The 21,101-nt window shown below is 39.9% G+C and overlaps 1 protein-coding gene across 1 annotated transcript in view; it reads left to right on the forward strand.

The window, feature by feature from the left end:
- Positions 1-21,101, forward strand: part of RNF212B (ring finger protein 212B) — a 91,768-nt gene that overhangs the window by 9,878 nt on the left and 60,789 nt on the right. Inside the window, 1 exon segment of the mRNA NM_001131948.1 lies at positions 78-154. The gene's annotated coding sequence lies outside the window, so the exon portion shown is untranslated.

Consider the following 21,101-nt stretch of genomic DNA (forward strand, 5'->3'; position numbering starts at 1 on the left):
AATCAAAAGTGGGTATAAAATAAAATCCCCATCAAAATATAAGATCTCACATTTACCTCTCTTGTGTTCTTTTTCAGAAAGCTGTTGGAGAATGTGCACCACCAAAATAAGGGAATAAGTAAAGGAAGAAGAAGACCCTGGGTTCAGGAATAAGGTACCACAACTAGAGACAGTCAAAGAGAATTCCTAGGATAAGAGGGTGAATTAGGACCAGACAGCCACCCCTCCAGAGGGAGTGCAGAATGGAGGACTCAAAAGGATGTCTCCCAGAAAATAAAAATGCGGCTGAGGATTACTTGATGTTTGGTAGCCTGGAACATAGTATCCAGGGGGTGGATTTATGTTTTTATCAAATGAGTCTAAGAACTAGCGATAGTGACACAGAAAAGCAAGCAAATGAAAACATGAGGCAAGTATTAATTTCAAGGAATTGTTTGATTTGGCTCAACAATAAAGAATACATAGATAGTCATAATAATGCATACTAATAGAAGATTTAACAGAAAAAAAGGAAGGATGGAAAGAGAAGAAGAGTGGGGGTAGTTATTATAAGTTTTATAGTACAGTATGACTTTTAAAACCATATACTATCTTTTTTTTTCTGAGATGCAGTGTCATTCTTGTTGCCCAAGCTGGAGTGGCAGTGGCGCAATCTTGACTCACTGCAACCTCCGCCTTCTGGGTTCAAGCGATTCTCCTGCCTCAGCCTCCCAAGTAGATGGGATTACAGGAGCCTGCCACTACGCCTGGCTAATTTTTGTATTTTTAGTAGAGACAGGGTTTCACCATGTTGGCCAGGCTGGTCTGGAACTCCTGACCTCAGGTGATCCACCCACCTCGGCCTCCCAAAGTGCTGGGTTTACAGGCATGAGCCACCATGCCTGGCCTCATATACTATCATTTAAAAATTAAAAACAAAAGAGGAAAATAGGTAGCAGACAAGCACTACATAAAAATGGCAGCAATGGTATTATCAGTCACATAGAATTTAAGGCAAAAAGCATCAATATATATAAAGGAGGCCAATATAAAATAATTAAAAGAACACTCAAGAAGATATGACAACCTTGAACTTCCATGTACCTAAAAATAAGGCTTGAAATATATGAAGAAAAAATTGATAGACTTGAAAAACAAATTTGAAAAATTTGCAATCATTGGGAGAAATTTTAATGTATCTCTATTAGAAGCTGATAAATCAGCCAGGCGCAGTGACACTCACCTATAATCCCAGCACTTTGGGAGGCTGAGGCGGGCAGATCACCTGAGCTCAGGAGTTTGACACAACCCTGGGCAACATGGTGAAACTGCATCTCTACTAAAATAAAAATTATCTGGGCGTGGTAGCCCACCTGTAGTCCCAGCTACGTGGGAGGCTGAGGCATGAGAATCATATGAGCCTGGGAGGTGGAGGTTGCAGTGAGCTGAGATCGTGCTACTGCACTCCAGCTTGGGCTACAGAGTGAGACTCTGTCTCAAAAAAAAAAAAAAACCAAACACAACGCTGATGTGTCAAACAGGCCAGAAAAATTAGTAAACAGATAAAATATTTGAACAAATTAACAAACTTGATCTAACAGATTTCTTAAGAACCGTGCATTAAAAAATAGAGACTATACATGATTTCCAAGTATGCATGGTATATTTAAAAACATTTCAATTTACTGGGTCACAGAGGAACTCTAAAAATTTCAAAGATGTGAAATCATACAGCATCACACAGATTCTTGGGTCACAACAAAATTAAATTAGCAGTCAACAATTAAAATAGAAAATAAGGTAAAGACTTTTGGGAAATTTGAAAATGAACTAAATAACTTGGTTAAATAATAATAATGGAAATTATGAAATAACTAGAAGTTAACTGACAATGAAAGTACTGCATATAGGAGCCAGGTGTTGTGGTGCATGTCTACAGTTCTAGCTATTCGGGAGGCTGAGGTGGAAGGATTGCTTGATCCCAGGAGTTCAAGACCAGCTTGGGCAACATAGTGACACTGTCGCTACAGGAAAAAAAAAAAAAACCATCAGATGCAGCTAAAGTAGTATTCTGAGGTAAATGTAAAGTCTTACATATTTAGAAAACATGACAGATTTATAATAAACGAATTAAGCTATCAGAAAAACCAAATGGAATTATAAGTGCTTGACTTGTAGCCCATCTTCACCATGTCTCTTGTCTACCTCTAAGGCTTCGATCTCCTTTGTTCCCATGATTCACCCTCACTGCTCTAGAACCAATTGTTTTGTAACGCTCTTCCTTCATTATAGTCTCATTTCTATTCAGTAATTCAATTCAGTGCTAATTCTCCCCTACTTCATGCGCTCATTTCATGTGCTCAGTATCTTCTTCCAACACTCCCTGGACCTCCACACCTCAAATGAAACCTGTGCTCTCCCGACAGCACATCCACCCTCCTAATACTCCTCAGTAGAGATGGGTCCTTGCCATGTTCTGATGGCACCTGGACGGTGGAAGGGACTAGCATGTATTGAGCAATCACTATGTGCCAGACACTTCATGTAACAAGGAATTTCGTCATGTTTAATCTCATTTAACCTTCCAAACAACCTTTCAAGGTAAACGTTGTTTTGCATTTTACAAAGGAGGCAACGCGTTCAAGATTATGTGACTTGCCAAGGACACACACAATGGCAGAGCTGTAATTGGACTCTAAATCTTGATTGACCTCACTGCATTTGCTCTTTTCACTGTGCCACGGGAGAAAAAAGGTACAACATTCTTTTCTATCTCGTTTGCTTTCAACCATGACATTGTTATTTCTCAATTCTTCTCTGGATGCTTAGTACCACTTGGTCACATCCTCAATTGCTGCTGTCTACTGACCTCTGAAAACTTCCTTATGGACGGGAGCACCTGGCTTAGCATTTACTCTCCAAATCAGAGCCTAGACACTTAGCCACCATGGAAAAGTGCCTTTTACCAGGTGCCGAAACATTTCTTTCTGATTGTAACTACCAATCCTCTGAGTGCCCACTGTCTCTCTGTCATTATTCTTTCTGCTCTTTCTCCAGCCTGCCCCTCTCTGCCATTCTTCACTCTGAGGCCTGAGTAATCATGCCAAAATGCATGGCCCAACCTCTGGCTGGCTTCCAAGCCCACTCTGCGTCGCCACTGCTCTCTGTGCCACAGCCACACCAACCTCCTTTCAGTCCTCAGATGACCTACCAAAGGGCTCAAAAAAAAAAAAAAAAAAAATAGAAACAGGGGCCTGCTCTGTCACATGGGCTGGAGGGCAGTCGAGTGATCATAGCTCACTACAGCCTTGAATTCCTGGGCTCAAGCAATCCTCCTGCCTCAGCCTCCTGAGTAGCTAGGACTACAGGGCTGCACCACCATGCCCAGCTAATTTTTAAAATATTTTTATAGAGATGGGGTCTTGCTATGTTGCCCAGGCTGATCTTGAACTCCTGGTCTCAAGCAATCCTCCTACCTAGGCATCCTAAAGTGCTGGGATTACAGGCATGAGCCACTGTTCTAGGGCCCAAAGGGTATTTTTTGTGTCCATGCTCTTCCTTCTGCCTAGAGGCTTCTCTTCCCCCTTAGCCTAGTTCACTGCTATTCATCCTTCTGATCTAGCACAAGTGTTACTTCCTCAAAGAAGCCCCCACCCCATTCCCGGCCCTAGAGTGTGTTCCTTGTTTCAGAGTCCTCACTTGTGATAACTAGAGTGATTTTGTGATTAATGTCTACCTCCCCAACTAGACTGCAAAATCCATGACCGCAGGGACAATGGTGCTTTTTTTGCTCAGTAATGTCTCCAGGGCCCAGTACAGTGCCCAGGACTAAGTAGGTATCCAATTTAAAATTGCTGAATGAATGTATATAGGACATGTATGTGGTAGCACTTGGTGGACAGTTGGATATATGGTATCCGTAGCCTAGGAGAAAGATTTGGGCTAAAAAATCAGATTTAAGAGTTATTAGTACATAAGTGGTCACTGATGTTATCATCCAGAAAGGGTGAGAAAAATATAATGAGAGGCCAGGCACTGTGGCTCACGCCTGTAAGCCCGGCACTTTGGGAGGCTGAGGCAGGTGGATTTCATGAGGCCAGGAGTTTGAGACCAGCCTGGCCAACATGGTGAAACCCTGTCTCTACTAAAAATACAAAAATTAGCCATGTGTGGTGGCACATGCCTGTAGTCCCAGCTACTTGGGAGGTCGAGGCATGAGAATTGGTTGAACCCGGGAGGCGGAGGTTGCAGTGAGCTGAGATCATGCCACTGCACTCCAGCCTGGCAACAGAGCGAGACTCCATCTCAAAAATAAACAAGCAAGCAAACAAACAAACAAAATACAAAAATTAAGCTGGGAGTGGCAGTGCATGCCTGTAGTCCCAGCTACTTGGGAGGCTGAGGCAGGAGAATCGCTTGAACCTGGGAGGCAGAGTTTGCAGGGAGCTGAGATGGCACCACTACACTCCAGCTTGGGCCACAGAGTGAGACTCTGTCTCAAAAAAAGAAAAAGGTTAATAAGGAGAATATGCCACGCAAAGGGAAACCACATGCACAGAGGCACAGGGTGAGACAGTCTGATTTAAATTTAATGTGACTGAAGTTTGGTAAAGCCTTTTACCAAATATTGAGAGATGCAAAAAGAAATGTAGATTATGAAGAGTTTAGTGCCATGCTCATTAAATTGCCTTTAAAATGTTGGGTAATTTTAAGCAGAACAGTGATTGGATCTGGCAGCAGTGGTGGGATGGAATGGAGCTGGGCAAATCTAGGGGCAGGGAGCAGTGAAGAGGCAATTAATCAAAGCAAGGAATAAAGAAGGACTGAAATAAAGCAAAAGTGGCCAAAATGGAAAGAAACGGATTTAAGATATATTTATAAAATGTGTATAATCAATGAACAATTGTACTTCTAGAAAATTACTTTTACATATAATTGCATGAGTGCTCAAAGATAAATGGATAAAGATGTTTATTACAGCATTTATTGCAATAATTAAAAATTGGAAACACTCTATATCAATATGGGATTGATTAATTAAATTCAGGTGTAATTAATCAGCTAACTTTTGACAAGAACTATGTATAAAGATAAAAATGAGCTATCAACTAAATAAATTATAGATATGTATAATACCACATTTTAGTTTAAGTGTATATAATATATATGTATGTTGTGTGTTGGTATATACATTGAAAGAAATTCTGGAAGGATTTATATAAAGGCTGTCAACCATGTTTGTCTTTGGGGAATAAGATCAGAGGCGATGGGCTTTCGATTTCTAATTTATAAACCTGTGGCTGGGCGCGGTGGTTTACGCCTGTAATCCCAGCCCTTTGGGAGGCCAAGGCAGGCGGATTACCTGTCTTGATACCACCAAAAGGAAATTTTAGATTACTTTTAGATCTAGGAATTTAGCTTAAAAGGTATAATTATAGGGATTTAATTTCTTTTAAGGTTAATTGTGGCCAGGCGCAGTAGCTCACGCCTGTAATCCCAACACTTTGGGAGGCCGAGGAGGGTTGATCACTTGAGGTCAGGAGTTTGAGACCAGCCTGGCCAACATGGTGAAAGCCATCTCTAATAAAAATACTAAAATTAGCCGGGTATGGTGGTGGGCGCCTGTAACCACAGCTACTTGGGAGGCTGAGGCAGAAGAATCGCTTGAACCTCAGGGGTGGAGTTTGCAGTGAACCAAGATTGCGCCACTGCACTCCAGTCTGGCGACAGAGCAAGACTCTGTTTCAAAACAAATAAAATAACAATACTTTATAAACTTATGCTTTAATCTTTTTTAACAACTAAATGCAACGTGATTCTGGATAGAGAAAACATTTTTTTCTCTCTTTTTCTTTTTTTTTTTTTTTTTGAGATGGAGTCTTGCTCTGTCGCCCAGGCTGGATTGCAGTGGCACGATCTCGGCTCACTGCCAGCTCCGCCTCCCGGGTTCACTCCACGAGTAGCTGGGACAACAGGCGCCTGCCACCATGCCCGGCTAATTTTTTTGTATTTTTAGTAGAGATGAGGTTTCACCGTGTGTTAGCCAGGAAGGTCTCAATCTCCTGATCTCGTCATCTGCCTGCCTCGGCCTCCCAAAGTGCTGGGATTACAGGTGTGAGCCACTGTGCCCGGTGTCTCTCTTTTTCTATAAAGGATATTTGTGGGAAAATTGGCAAAATTTGAATAAAGTTTCTAGATTAGACAATGCAATATCAATGTTAATTTCTTGATTTTGATAATTGAACTTTGCTTATGTAAGAGAATGTCCTTGTTTCTAGGAAGTATGTATTTAGGGGTAACAGGGCATTATGTCTGCAACTTATCCTCAAAAAACACAGAAGAAAACAATAATGGAGAGAGAATAACAAAGCAAAGATGGTAAAATAACATTTGGAGAATCTGGATTATGGTAAACAGGAATTCTTTTTCTTTTTCTTTTCTTTCTTTTTTTTTTTGCTAGTCAAGTGAAACAGTGGGAATGGAGAAAGAACAAAGAAATCTGTAAGTGGGGTCTGGGTGACGTGGCTCACGCCTGTAATCCTAGCACTTTGCGAAGCTGAGGGGGAAGGACTGCTTGAGCCCAGGAGTTCAAGACCAGCCTGGGCAACATAGGGAGACCGCCACCACCTCTACAAAGAAAAAAAAATTTTTTTTAACAGCCTGGCCCAGATGCGGTGGCTCACATCTGTAATCCCAGCACTTTGGGAGGCCCAGGTGGGTGGATCATGTGAGCCCAGGAGTTCGAGACCTGCCTGGCCAACATGGTGAAACCCCGCCTCTACTTAAAATATAAAAATTAGCTGGGAGTGGTGGCGGGCACCTGTAATCCCAGCTACTCGGGAGGCTGAGACAGGAGAATTGCTTGAACCCAGGAAGCAGAGATTGCAGTGAGCTGAAATCGTGCCATTGCACTCCAGCCTGGGTAACAAGAGCAAGACTCTGTCTTAAAAACAAACAAACAAAAAATTAGCCTGGCATGGTGATGTGCACCTGTAGTCCCAGCAACTTGGAAGGTTGAAGTAGGAGGACTGCATGAGCCCAGGAGGCGGAGACTGCAGTGAGCTGTGATCATGCCACTGTGCTCCAGTCTGGGCGACAGAGTCAGATCCTGTCTCAAAAAAAAAAGAAAAGAAAAAAGAAATCTATAAATGGTTGTGCTCAATTAGTTGTAAACACCACTGTGCTTGGACAGACCAAAATTCTTTGTTCTACATTTGTACTTTTCTGTATATCTGAAATTATAAATGGAATGTTTTAAAAAAGGTCTAGAACAAGATATAAAGTCGGCTACCATTTGTGTGTGTAAAAATGGAATATATGTAGATATTTGCAATGTGCAAATGATCTGTGGAAAGATACACAAGAACTAGTACTATTAACGGTCTTTGGAAGTGAAAATTTGGTGGCTGAGAACAGAGGAAAAATGAGGACTAATTATTTATTGCATGCCTTTTGATAGCTTTTGAATTTTCACTAATTTGCCTATATTAAAAGTAAATATAATTAAATAAGCAAATTAAAAATTATTTTAAAAAACAAATATAATTTTAAAATAATACAAAATATTGTATAATATACAAAATATATAAAATACAAAATATTGTATAATAAAGAATTTCAAACATTCCCCAAAGGAGAGAGAATAATACAATGAACTCTCATATATCAGAATTCTCACCCAGATTCTACAATTATCAAGATTTTGCTATGTTGTTTTATCTACCTATATCCGCCTTCTATGTCTTGTCTTCTTTACTGAAATGTTTAAAAAATAACTACAGACATCATGCTATTTCATCCCCACATATCTCAATAAATACCTCTGAAAAAAATTATGGAATTGTCTTACATAACTCAAGGCCATTATCACACCTAATGAAGTTAACAATAATTCCTTGGTATCAACTAATATCCAGTTTATAATCAAATTTCTTCAAATATCAAAAAAGGTCCACATACTGGAGCCAAGCGTGGTGGCTCACTCCTGAAATCCCAGCACTTTGGGAGGCTGAGGAGGGTGGATCACCTGAGGTCAGGAGACCTGCCTGGCCAACATAGTGAAACCCCCGTCTCTACTAAAAATAAAAAAAAATCAGCTGGGCATGGTGGCGGGTACCTGTAATCTCAGCTACCAGGGAGGCTGAAGCAGGAGAATCACTTGAACCTGGGAAGCAGAGGTTGCAGTGAGCCGAGTTCGCGCCATGGCACTCCAGCCTGAGAACAAGAGCGAAACTCTTGTCCAAAAAAAAAAAAAAAAAAAAAAGATCCATATACTGTATGTGAACACTGTACTCTAGCTGGTAAGTCTGTTTCTCATGGTATATGGGTTAATAGTTCTCAAATGGCTTCACATATATACTGGGGCTGAACAAATAAGTAAATGTATAGTGGATTTTGGGAGGAAGGGTTTTCACTATCAGAAAGAGAAGTAACATATAAGCAAGGAGGGAAAAATAGAATGAGCCCTTGGGTAATGGATTAGAGTTGGTTAGCTAGCTTGGTATATATATATAGACAGAAATATGTGTATATACATGAGTCGGTATACACACAAATATTACCTAGTGCTATACCTCACGCTGTCCACTGAGAGGGCCTAGAGGCAATGACACCCCCATAGCAATGGGCACATCTTGTGTCCAGATTTTGGTTTCAAAATACTGTGAACTCTGAAAATTTGAGACAGGTCTCAGTTAATTGTTTATTTTGCCAAGGTTGGGGACGTGTCTGTGACAGCCTCAGGAAGTCCTGAAGACTTGTGCCCAAGGTGGTTGGGTACAGCTTAGTTTTATACATTTTAGGGAGGCATGAGACATCAATCAATATATGTAAGAAGTACAGTGGTTCAGTCTGGAAAGGCAGGAAGACTTGAAGTGGGGAGGGGGCTTCCAGTTCACAGATAGGTGATACACAAATGGTTACATTCTTTTGAGTTTCTGTTAGCCTTTCCAAAGGAGGCAATCAGATATGCATCTATCTCAGTGAGCACAGGGGTGATTTTGAAGAGAATGGGAGGCAGATTTGCCCTAAGCAGTTCCCAGCTTGACTATTCTTTTAGCTTAGTGATTTGGGGGCCCCAAGCTTTACTTTCCTTTCATATTTTCCCCCTTTTCTTTTCAAAAATCTTTTGGAGAAGGCATTTTACAAGAAAATGAATCTCTGATCTCAGGTTTCATTTGATCTCTCATGGCAAGGATGGTTTATTCCTAGACAGGTAGGTCCCGAAAGCTGGTTTTCAGCAGGTTGTGAAGTCTCATGTCCTGTGAAGGAAAAATAGTGGGGACGAAGGGAGAAAAAACAACAAACAAAAGAACATTCCTGGAAAATCTATATAGGCCACATTTCTCTGAAGTCTATAGTCAGTAGGCAGGTATGAAAGTGGCTTATGTATGTAAATAGGTTGCTGTTATTTTCTTCTGAAGTTTAAGTTGTTTAGTTTCAGTTCGCAGGGCTTTAAGAAAGCACAGCTTAGTTTTTGGTGACTCCTAATTAGGAAACATGGGAAAAAAAGAAGGAAAAAAAAGAAAAAAGTTGAAAACATTATTTTGAAGACTTGTAGCCAAGAAACAATGAGAATTCAGCCCAAACTGTAGAACATAATAAAAAATTTAAAAAAAAATTAGGCAAGACTAGACTCTAACAACGAGTGTACTATCGTATTGAAACATTTTTTTTTCTCTCTCTCTAATTTCCCATTTTACTAAAGATAAATCATGGTAGGATTGGTTTGCTTATTATGCTTGGCTGAATTATTTGTATACAGTGCAGCAAGAATAATTATTTTTTACATAGGCTTTTAAATGGGCTTTGATGAAACTTTGTTCCATAGGAGGAATCTCAGATAAGATTTTAAAGCTGAATCCAGCCATAAATTTGTGCCATCAAATGCCTACTAGTTGGGTGAATTTCCTCTCCCCCAAGTTTTTTTTTCTGCGACAGATTCTTGCTCTGTCACCCAGGCTAGAGTGCAATGGCATGATCTTGGCTCACTGCAACCTCCGCCTCCTGGGATCAAGCGATTCTCATGCCTCAGCTTCCCAAGTAGATGGGATTACAGGTGCGTGCCACCGTGTCTGGCTAACTTTTGTAATTTCAGCAGAGATGGGGTTTCACCATGTTGGCCAAGCTGGTCTCGAACTCCTGGCTCAAGTGATCCACCCACCTCGGCCTCCCAAAGTGCTGGGATTACAGGTGTGAGCCACTGCACTTGGTCTGAATTTCCTCTCCTCTTGAGGGTCCAAGATAAATCTGGGGCTTCCGTGCCTGTCAGAAAGTGGTATTCTTTACTTACCACACGCCAGAAACCCTGTACACAGACTGTGCATACAAAATATGAGGCCAGTTTTTCCAAGGGCTTTATTGGCTTCCTAAGTCAAGTTTGATTCCTTATAGGAAAGCACACCATTCCAGTCAAAGCCTTGGTAAAATTACCAGTTTCTTCAATTGTGTCCTGTTAAAAATGAAAACAGATTCTTATTGCACTTATGCAACTAACTGTATTGCCATAAGTTAAGAATACTCACAAATAGTTTTCAAATTCTGGAGAAAATCAATTAGAGAGAAATAAATATGCTCCAAATTTTGTTCATGGGATTATACTAAATTGTTGAAAGCTGTCAATAGCTCAAAAGAAAAGTTTTAAGACTCTGAAAAACAGAATAAAGGATCAACATTTTAAGCAAAAAGTCAAAAAGATTAGTTCAGTCCATGCAGTTAATTCCTGTTCTGCTTGATATTCATGAACATTTTAGCTCTCCATGAGTCCTGAAAGTTTTTTCTCTATTCTGATGTCACAATCTCCAAAGCTATCAGAAATCTGCATTCAAGAGCACCTGTTATAGTTTAATAGCTGGTTATAAAACCATCTTCTAAAGAGGACCAAAACAAGGCAGCAATTGTCTGTGGATGACAAAAAGTTTTAGGGCAGCCATAGTCGAAAACATAATTGACAAGGAAATTTGTTACCTCTGTGGCACACAGTAATTTTAACTTAACATAAAAATTATTGTTACTAATAATGTACACTAAGTTATATTAGAATTACAAGTTTCTCATAATTTTGGAACGCATACCAATAACATTTATACAAATACAGCTCAAAGAAACCAAATAACCATTTCATATTTGACAATGCTTCCTGTATAATTTTTACACCAAATAAACCAAATTATATTATTTTTGGACTTTAGGGAAACTAATATCTTAAAGGAGTAATTAGGTTAGAACAAGACATAATTTATATTTTAATTTTGGAAAGTTTGTCAAATATAAAAGGTTTAAAACACTTGATATTACAAAATAGGATTTCAGGTCATTGTAAAGTAATCTGTTTATCCAAAGTGGTAATTCAAGGATTTCAAAAATAGTGAACACCTTCATTCACTGAGAGAGGGGACTTAATTTTCTAAACCTGAAGCCCTAATAAAAACAGCATGGAGCCAATTCCATTTGCTTTTCCAAATTTTTTAAGCAATCTATAAAGTTTATTCTTGAGTATAAAATATAACTTCCATATGCCTTTTATAACCTTTATAACCTTTATTAGGAGTTGGAGGCCGGGCACAGTGGCTCATGCCTGTAATCCCAGCACTTTGGGAGGCCGAGGTGGGTGGACTGCTTGAGGTCAGGAGTTCGAGACCAGCTTCACCAACATGGTGAAACCCTATCTCTACTAAAAATACAAAAATTAGCCAAGCGTAGTGGTGTGCACTTGTAATCCCAGCTATTTGGGAGTCCGAGGCAGGAGAACTGCTTAAACCCAAGAGGAGGAGCTTGCAGTGAGCCGAGATTGTGCAACTGCACTCTAGCCTGGGCAACAGAACAAGACCCTGTCTTAAAAAAAAAAAAAGCAGTTGGTTAATGTGTCACAAAAAACTTGTTAATTTAATACAGGGGTCCATATACTGGTTTTTGCATCAGTGTGCTTTTGACACTGATGATTAATTTATAGAGAAACTAAACTTATTTATCTTTCCAAATCGGCCCTTACAATCTTCGATCTTATGTGCCCACCTCTTCCGTGATAGTCCTTGGGCCTTGAGGAGTTGAATAGCTTTAATTTCTTGCCCTGTGTCTCAGGAATGCATTTTATTTTGATTGGCATCTTCTACAGGGCCTAAAGATAAGGCTTTAATTGCTGTCAGTGTTTAGGCTGGGCGTGGTGGCTCACGCCTGTAACCCCAGCACTTTGGGAGGCCGAGGCAGGCGGATCATGAGGTCAGGAGATCGAGACCACCCTGGCTAACACGGTGAAACCCTGTCTCTACTAAAAATACAAAAAATTAGCCGGGCGTGGTGGCGGGTACCTGTAGTGCCAGCTACTCGAGAGGCTGAGGCAGGAGAATGGCGTGAACCCGGGAGGCGGAGCTTGCAGTGAGCCGAGATTGGTCACTGCACTCTAGCCTGGGCGACACAGCGAGACTGCCTCAAAAAAAAAAAAAAAAATTGCTGTGAGTGTTTAAAATTTAACAGGACTTGGTGTCCATTTTAGACCCAGGAGTTAAAGCCCTCTAACTCATTGTTACAAGGACTTTATTTTATTTTATTTTATTTCATTTTATTTTGTTTTATAATTTTTCTATAGGTTTTTTGGGGAACAGGGAGTATTTGGTTACATGACTGAGTTCCTTAGTGGTGATTTGTGAGATTTTGGTGTACCCATCACCCAAGCAGTATACACTGCACCCTATTTGTAGTCTTTTATCCCTCATGCCCCCGACCCTTACCCCCAAGACCCCAAAGTCCCCAAAGTCCATTGTATCATTCTTATGCCTTTGTGTCTTTATAGCTTATCTTCCACAGATCAGTGAGAACATACGATGTTTGGTTTTCCATTCCTGGGCTACTTCACTTAGAATAATAGTCTCCAATCTCATATACCACAATTTCTTTATCCACTCGTTGATTGATGGACATTTGGGTTGGTTCCGCGATTTTGCAATTGTGAATTGTGCTGCTATAAACATGTGCGTGCAAGTATCTTTTTTGTATAATGACTTCTTTTCCTCTGGGTCTATACCCAGTAGTGGTATTGCTGGATCGAATGGTAGTTCTACTTTTAGTCTCCCTTTTTTTTTTTGAGACGGAGTCTTGCTCTCTCACCCAGGCTGGAGTGCAATGGCACGATCTTGGCTCACTGCAATCTCCACCTTCCGGGTTCAAGCAATTCTCATGCCTCAGCCTCTCAAGTAGCTGAGATTATAGGCGTGTGCCACCACACCTGGCTAATTTTGTATTTTTAGTAGAGATGGGGTTTCATCATGTTGGTCAGGCTGGTGTTGAACTCCTGACCTCATGTGATCCACCTGCCACGGCCTCCCAAAGTGCTGGGATTACAGGCATGAGCCACCATGGTGGGCCTTACTTTAGCTATTTAACGAATCTCCACACTGTTTTCCCTAGTGGCTGTACTAGTTTACATTACCACCAGTAGTGTAGAAGTGTTCTCTGATCACCGTATCCATGCCAACACCTACAGTTTTTTGATTTTTTGATTATAGCCATTCTTGCAGGAGTAAGGTGGTATTGCATTGTGGTTTTGATTTGCATTTCCCTGATCACTAGCGATGCTGAGCATACGTTTGTTTGCCATTTGTATATCTTCTTTTAAGAATTGTCTATTCATGTCCTTAGCCCACTTTTTGATGGGATTGTTTGTTTTTTTCTTACTGATTTGTTTGAGTTCGTTGTAGATTCTGGATATTAGTCCTTTGTCAGATGGATAGATTGTAAAGATTTTCTTCCAGTCTGTGGGTTGTCTGTTTACTCTGCTGACAGTTCCTTTTGCCGTGCAAAAAAACTCTTTAGTTTAATTAAGTCCCAACTATTTATCTTTATTTTTATTATATTTGCTTTTGGGTTCTTGGTCATGAAATCCTTGCCTAAGCCAATGTCTAGAAGCATTTTTCCAAAATTATCTTCTAGAGTTTTTATAGTTTTAGGTCTTAGATTTAAGTCCTTAATCCATCTTGAGTTGATTTTTATATAAGGTGAGAGATGAGGATCTAGTTTCATTCTCCTACCTGTGGCTAGCCAATTATCCCAGCACTGTTTATTAGAAAGTGTCCTTTCCCCACTTTATGTTTTTGTTTGCTTTGTCAAAGATCAGTTGGCTGTAAGCATTTGGTTTATTTCTGGATTCTCTATTCTGCTGCATTGGTGTATGTGCCTATTTTTATACCAGTACCATGCTGTTTTGGTGACTATGACCTTATAGCATAGTTTGAAATCAGTTAGTGTGATACCTCCAGATTTGTCCTTTTTGCTTAGTCTTGCTTTGGCTATGCAGGCACTTTTTTCATTCCATATGAAGTTTAGAATTGTTTCTTCTAATTCTGTGAAGAATGATGGTGGTATTTTGATGGGGATTGTGTTGAATTTGTAGATTGCTTTTGGCAGTATGGTCATTTTCACAATATTGATTCTACCCATCCATGAGCATGGGGTATATTTCCATTTGTTTCTGTCGTCTATGGTTTCTCTCAGCAGTGTTTTGTACTTTTCCTTGTAGAGGTCAACAAGGACTTTAAAAGCACGTATACAAAGATACATGGATGAAATATCTTAGTTTAAAAAAAGTTTTATCTCAGTTTTTTTCCTAAGAAAACCAAAACTTAATAACAATATTTGGACTTTCTGGTTTGTCCTGAACATCCCTCCTTCTTAAACAACCAGTCATTTTATTTTAGGACTAAAAATTTACTATAAAAGATTCTTTCTAATATACAATTATTTCTCTTTAAGCTTTCTTACCACACACACAAAAAATCTCTTTATTTTTATAACTTTCTTTACATCTATTTTTTATTTCCTGGTTCCTTTTACCTTGTTTTAAACATAACCTTTAAATAAGCTTTGAATTAGGCAAAAATTTTTCACTTTTTTTTAAAAAAGGGCACCCCTTTTTTTTTAAGCAAGAATGTTTTCCTACAATATATATTTATTGGAAAATACCCAAATAATAAAATATCTATTATTTAATTTAACTTTATTTCTAAATTATGACCAGTTTGTCTACAAGTATTTATCCCATTACATTTACCTAATTATTTTATTTTAACTGTTTACCTAGATTATTTATGAAAACTGTGATAGTCATGATTTAAAACTATGAAGCTGCCATTGCAAAATTATAACTGAGACAGTGGAAAAAGATTTGACCTGACTCCATATTGCTCTTAACTTCCAAGCTGTCCTTGTTCATTCCTGGGCATAGGCTGAACTAACTTTGGGAAGGAACTGAGTTTATAGTTCAGCTTTGAAACAAAGACAATAACAGTCCTTTCCCAAAACAAACCTCCTTACTGTCTGTGGACCAGACTGCCTAAAGCCACAGGATTAGAAGTTATGGCAATCTTATTAAATTCAAAATGCAGCTATTTTTATTAAACCCATATCAATGTCTTATTTATTAAAAATTACACAAGCATAGATCATTCTGTTTTGGCCTGGGTTTATAGTTTTGTAACTCCTATGCCAAATTTTGACATCTTACAGTATTTGGCAGGGATAAGTTGAAATTTGCTTGATTAATAATGCAAACCAAGTGTATGCTGGCAATTCTGTAGACATTTCTAATAGTACTTTACTAGTAATTTTAAAGCTAGTTTATTTATTAAAGATTTTACTTATTACATAAACCTGAAAAAGCATTTGACTAGTGTTTTTTTTTTTTGAGACAGAGTCTTGCTCTGTCAGCCAGGCTGGAGTGCAGTGGCAGGATCTCATCTCACTGCAACCTCTGCCTCCTGGGTTCAAGCCATTCTCCTGCCTCAGCCTCCCCAGTAGCTGGGATTATGGGTGCGCACCACCATGCCCAGCTAATTTTTGTATTTTTAGTAGAGACAGGGTTTCACCATGTTGGCTAGGTTGGTCTTGAACTCCTGACCTCTTGATCCACCTGCTTTGGCCTCCCAAAGTGCTGGGATTACAGGCATGAGCCACCGTGCCCGGCCTAGTCTTTTTTTTTTAGTATCTGATTTACATGCTTGTATTTTTCTTTAAGCCAATTAATTAGAGCTCTTTCATATGTTTTTAGTAGTGAAACATTTTGTACATAACACATAAATACATATACAGACTTATTAGGCATGCTGACGGAAGTACATTTTATACATTTATAAAGACCCCCACCCCTTTTCTTTTTTTTTCCTATCTTAGACTGTCAGATTCTTAATAACCTGTTTCACAAACCTAGGCAGTTGTCAGCTAAATAGCCTTAAATTTGCAATTAAAGGAAACAACTCAGGTGAAAATCAAATAGCAAAATTTACATCATAATGTAGAGAGAGAAAAAATATGGTGGTGCTAGAGGGAGACACTTTTATTTTTCTTTGAGTCAAATTAAACATAAAATTAAACTACACTATGTCTTAAAAACCCAAGAGTAGCCTCTGTTGCAGTAACTATTTTAGTAAAAAAACAAACAAACAAACAGAAAAAAAATCAGGTGAAAACAGAATTCAGATAACTGAGAAGAAAAAGAAAAACAAACTTTTGTTAAGAAAAAACAAGGTCTTAGAAGAGAAAAACCAACAACAACAACAACAACAGACAAAAACATGAAGGCCTTTCAAATACAAACATGCACACATACACACACACATCTTGGGTGTGTTATCCTTTTAATTAAGCTGATTTTTAACCATTGAGCTCCTTAAAATTTTTTTTCTTTAAATCTTATTACCATATTTCAGCTAGGACAAAATGCTGCTATTTCCGAAGTACAGCCAACAACTAGAGTTAAGCAAAACTAACACTAACAATGATCACACAAATTATACGATTTCTGAGTGTTCTAAGTGTAAGTAGGAATTAACACCAGCTGGCTGGTAAATGCTAACTTTAGTTATTTAAAAGGAATTTGCAAGACAGAATCCCAAACCAGTTTCTTACCTAGTGATGGGTCTCAGGCTGTAGACTGCTCTCTACTATTCTAGAGGCAGGAAAAAAAACCTCATCTTCCCTGTTGGAAGCCAGCTCAAATTCCATAAAGGAGTTACCTGCCTTTCATCGTCATGGAAGCAAGTAAAACTCCAAAAAACAAAAAGAAGAGTTGTACAGCAAAATAAACTTTAGATCTCCACCAAATTTGGGGAGATCAGGCATTCTCTGTAGAGGATATTTTCAGACCTCAGCAAATTGTCCTATTGGTTTGAGCCATACAGTTAGCTCATGCTGTTACCAAGCACCGATAGGAGATTTGTCAAAGGTGGGGGGCATCTCCACTCAGAATCCCCCCATGGTTACCAAAATGTGAATCCTGAAAATTTGAGACAGGTCTCAGTTAATTTAGAAAGTTCATTTTGCCAAGGTTGAGAACACGCCCCCCCGTGACACAGCCTCAGGAAGTCCTGACAACATGTGCCCAAGGTGGTCGGGGTACAGCTTAGTTTTATACATTTTAGGAAGACATGAGACATCAATCAATATATGTAAGAATAACATTGGTTCAGCCTGGAAAGGTGGGACAACTTGAAGCAAAGGTAGGCAGACTCTAAGCCGAGAGGGGGCTTCCAAGTCACAGATAAATGAGAGACATTGCATTCTTTTGAGTTTCTGTTAGCCTTTCCAAAGGAGGCAATCAGATATGCATCTATGTCAGTGAGTACAGGGGTGACTTTGAATAGAATGGGAGGCAGGTTTGCCCTAAGCAGTTCCCAGCTTGACTATTCCCTTTAGCTTAGTGATTTGGGGGCCCCAAGATTTATTTCCTTTCACAATAAGGGCAACCTGGGCTCCTTGGAGAAATGGCTTTTAGAGCTGGGGCAAGGAAAGCACGAGATGAGTCTGGCACATTTCAAAAGACTTAGGAGTCAGCCGGATGTGGTGGCTCACACTTGTAATTTCAGCACATTGGACGAGAAGATTACTGGAGGCCAGGAGTTTGAGACCCTGTCTCTCCAAAAATAAATAAATACATAAATTAGTCCAGAGTGATGGTGTGTGCCTGTAGTTCTAGCTACCTGGAAGATTGGAGCTGGAGAATAACTTGAGCCCAGGAGTTCAAGACTGCAATGAGCTATGATCACACTGCACTCTAGAATGGGTGACAGAGTGAGATCCTATCTCTAAAAAAAATGACATGGGAGTCAACCTGAAAGTGCTCTTCCATGGCCAAAGCTGGAATAATTTGAGCAACAAAATAAGTAGCATACTATTGTTACAGGAAAGGGGTCCAGACCCAGACCCCAAGAGAGAGTTCTTGGATCTCACTCAAGAAAGAACTCAGGGTGAGTCCGCAGTGCAAAGTGAAAGCAAGTTTATTAAGAAAGTAAAGGAATAAAAGAATGGCTACTTCACAGACAGAGCAGCCCCAAGGGCTGCTGGTTGCCGTTTTTTTTTTTTTTTTTTCAGGCTGGAGTGCAATGGCGCGATCTCGGCTCACTGCAGGCTCCGCCTCCCGGGTTCACGCCATTCTCCTGACTCAGCCTCCCCAGTAGCTAGGACTACCAGCTACCACGCCTGGCTAATTTTTTGTATTTTTAGTAGAGACGGGGTTTCATCGTGTTAGCCAGGATGGTCTTGATCTCCTGACCTCGTGATCCGCCCGCCTTGGTCTCCCAAAGTGCTAGGATTACAGGCGAGAGCCACCGTGCCCGGCCTGGTTGCCCATGTTTATGGTTATGTATTGATGATATGCTAAACAAGGGGTGGATTATTTATGCCTCCCCATTTTAGACCATATAAGATAACTTCCTGACGTTGCCATGGCATTTGTAAACTGTCATGGTGCTAGTGGGAGTGTAGCAGTAAGGACGACCAGAGGTCACTCTCATCGCCATTTTGGTTTTGGTGGGTTTTGGCCGGCTCCTTTACCGCAACCTGTTTTACCAGCAAGGTCTTTATGACCTGTATTTTGTGCTGACCTCCTATCTCATCCTGTGACGTAGAATGCTTTAACCATCTGGGAATGCAGCCCAGTAGGTTTCAGCCTCATTTTACCCAGCTCCTATTTAAGATGGAGTTGCTCTGGTTCACACACCTCTGACAGTATTAGATTATAATCCAATGTATAAAATGTGTAAAAATATCTAATATTAGATATCCAATGTATAAAATATACATGCATCCATACTGACATAAACAAATGATTGACTAAAAAACTAAATGGTGGAGTGGAAACAAATCTTTACAGAAGACTTTGACTTCCAAATTTTAAATAATATATGTAGATACTTTTTCTTGCAGGAGGTAATGCTTAACCACTTTGAGGGTAGGCTGGATTGAGGAACTCTCTTTCAAAGAATAGATGGAAAGGGAAAAATACTAACTTTACAGTGGAGAAACCTGGCAACCACTCTCTTAAACAAGTGCTCAAAATTAATATCATCAGTTAGATATATGGATATGATGTACCCCTGATATGACATGATGACAGGGCACTTTGCCTCTGTGGTATTCTTTTAAAACATCTATGACTGGCCTGGTGAGGTGACTCAAGCCTGTAATCACAGCACTTTGGGAGGCCGAGGTGGGCTGATCACTTGAAGCCAGGAGTTTGAGACCAGCCTGGCCAACATGATGAAACCCTGTCTCTGTTAAAAACACAAAAATTAGCTGGCATGATGTGCGTGCCTGTAATCCCAGCTATTGGGGAGGCTAAGGCAGGAAAATTGCTTGAACCTGGAAGGTGGAGGATGCAGGGAGCCAAGATTGCACCACTGCACTCCGCCTGGGCAATAGAGTGAGACTGTCTCAAAACACAAACAAACAAAATAAACAAATACCCCTATGACTAAGTTGAATCACGATACAAGCATCAGACAAGCCCAAACTGAGGGACATTCTACAAAACACCTGACCCATTTTCCTTAAAACCATCAAGGTCACGAGACACAATGAAAGACTGAGAAACCGTCACTGACCAGAGAATGCTAATGAGACATGACAATGAAATGCAATGAGGTATATAGGATTGGATTGTAGACCAGAGAAAGGATATTAGTAGGAAAATGAGATTTGAACAAAGTCTGGAGTTTAGTTAATCATAATGTGCCAATGTTGGTTTCTCAGTTTTGACAAATATCACATAGAAATGTAGGATGGGGTGGGCATGGTGGCTCACGCCTATAATCCTAGAACTTTGGGAGGCTGAGGCGGGTGGATCATGAGGTCAGGAGTTTGAGACCAGTCTTGCCAACATAGTGAAACCCCGTCTCTACTAAAAATGCAAAAAATTAGCCGGGTGTGGTGGTGTGAGCCTGTAATCCCAGCTACTCAGGAGGCTGAGGCAGGAGAATCGCATGAACCCAAGAGGTGGAGGTTGCAGTGAGCTGGGATCACGCCATTGCACTCCAGCCCAGGTGACAGTGCACTCCAGCCAGGTGAAAAAAAAAAAAAGAAATGTAGGATGATAATATTAGGGAGAACTGAAACTGGGTGAAGGATATCCAGGAACTCTCTGTACTACCCTTGCAAACTTTTCTGTAAATCTAAAGTTATTCCAAAATAAAAAGCTATTTTACAAAAAGATAATGAATAAGATAATGTTATAAACAGTGTTAAAGCAACAAATTCACTTTGGGAGGCCGAGGTGGACAGATCACGAGGTCAGGACTTCGAGACCAGCCTGGCCAACATAGTGAAACTCCGTCTCTACTGAAAATAAAAAAATTAGCTGGTCGTGGTGGCGTGCGCCTGTAATCCCAGCTACCTGGGAGGCTGAGGCAGGAGAATTGCTTGAACCTGGGAGGTGAAAGTTGTGGTGAGCCGAGATTGCATCACTGCCCTCCAGCCTGGGCAACAGAGCGAGACTCGGTCTCAAAAAAAAAAAAAAAAAGAAAAAGCAACAAATTGAACAACTTAGATAAATACGGACAAACTCCTTGAAAGACATAAACTACTAAAACACAGGCAAGATGAATAGATAACCTAAATATCTCTATACCTATTAAAATAATTGAATTTGTAGCTAAAAATCTTCCCACAAAGAAAACTCCAGGCTTAGATGGCTTCACTGGTAAGTTCTACCAAACATTTAAGAAAAAAATAATGCCAATTCTACACAAATACTCCCCAAAAGTTAAAGAGAAAGGAATAGTTCCCCAATGATTCTTAGAGGTCAGCATTATTCAGATACCAAAATCATACAAAGATCGTACCAGAAAACTAAAGACCAGTTC

The sequence above is a fragment of the Pongo abelii genome, chromosome 15 (assembly GCF_028885655.2).
Source record: "Pongo abelii isolate AG06213 chromosome 15, NHGRI_mPonAbe1-v2.0_pri, whole genome shotgun sequence".
Taxonomy (NCBI): Eukaryota; Metazoa; Chordata; class Mammalia; order Primates; family Hominidae; genus Pongo; species Pongo abelii.